Here is a 1,200-nt window from a genome sequence, read left to right as displayed (position 1 = left end):
GATTGCATTAAAATGAGATTAAGTCTGAATCCCACTGTTTCCGACAATTTGTGTTTTACAAAACTGTTTTGTACAATAAAATGTGCCAATTTGCATGATGATTGTATGTACCAGATGTTTCCTTGTCGTAAGTTACTTCTCATCTCAAATTATTCCTTATGTACTTCTCATCTCAAATTATTCCTTATGTACTTCTCATCTCAAATTATTCCTTATGTACTTCTCATCTCAAATTATTCCTTATGTACTGTAGTGCAGAAGCCGTGTCTTTATTTGAATGACAAATTCTCTTACGAGAGGTAACATCAACTCTCATACTCCACCGGGATTACTGATGCAGCCAGTATTTCCAAATTTACTCTCCACTTTAAAGGAAAGCTGCATTAAAATGGCAAAAATCTACTATACAGTAGAAACCGTTTAATTGCACCCCCCCCAATTTGTCAACAAATTTTGTGCAATTATCCGAATGGTGCAAAAAAAGCGAAGTTATTCAGCTGGACCACGTCACTACGGGTCTTTGGGATTCTGTGCAATTAACTAAAGTTTGCAGTTATCCGTTGTGCAATTAACTGGCTTCTACTGTACTATATCAAAAAAATACACCCTAGAGTAAAGTTTTCACTGGTTTTCCATGAGTCTGTCATAGTTCAAAGCCCTCTCACTATTTTAAACTTGCGTCGTGCTGACGGCTACTCACTTGATGATTGGATTACGTAATTTTTAGTGCAGCTTTCCTTCAACCTTGCATTGACATCATTCAATTTTACTCCACACATCTGCCTAACATCTGTAGGTACGGTGGAATTCCGTGTCTGCTGAAAGCTCGTCAGATGCCACCTCGTGTGCTTCCTCCTCCGTCACATCATTGTCTTCTTGGCAGCACATCACGCCAGGTCCCTATCACAACAAATAGGAAACGATCAATGAAAATGTACAAAAGAATGCTGAAAGTGCGCAATGTAGAGTCCATTCCGAGTCGCCATCAATCAAACAAATCACATCGTGAGAAGGCACGATTCCTGTAACAGTCTTATAAAAATGTACAGGTAACAGGAATCTATTTAACACAGGTAGCGTAAATGTTGTTACATCAGGTCAACTTTTAGACTCCATAGCAGACTCTCTGGGCCTTTTTTGTTCAAAATACACTTTTGCTGGTCATTTTCTATAGCTACGGACCAGCAGACAAGCGACCCA

This window comes from Branchiostoma floridae, chromosome 18 (genome assembly GCF_000003815.2).
Source record: "Branchiostoma floridae strain S238N-H82 chromosome 18, Bfl_VNyyK, whole genome shotgun sequence".
In the NCBI taxonomy this organism is placed as follows: Eukaryota; Metazoa; Chordata; class Leptocardii; order Amphioxiformes; family Branchiostomatidae; genus Branchiostoma; species Branchiostoma floridae.
This window is presented reverse-complemented; position numbering follows the sequence as displayed.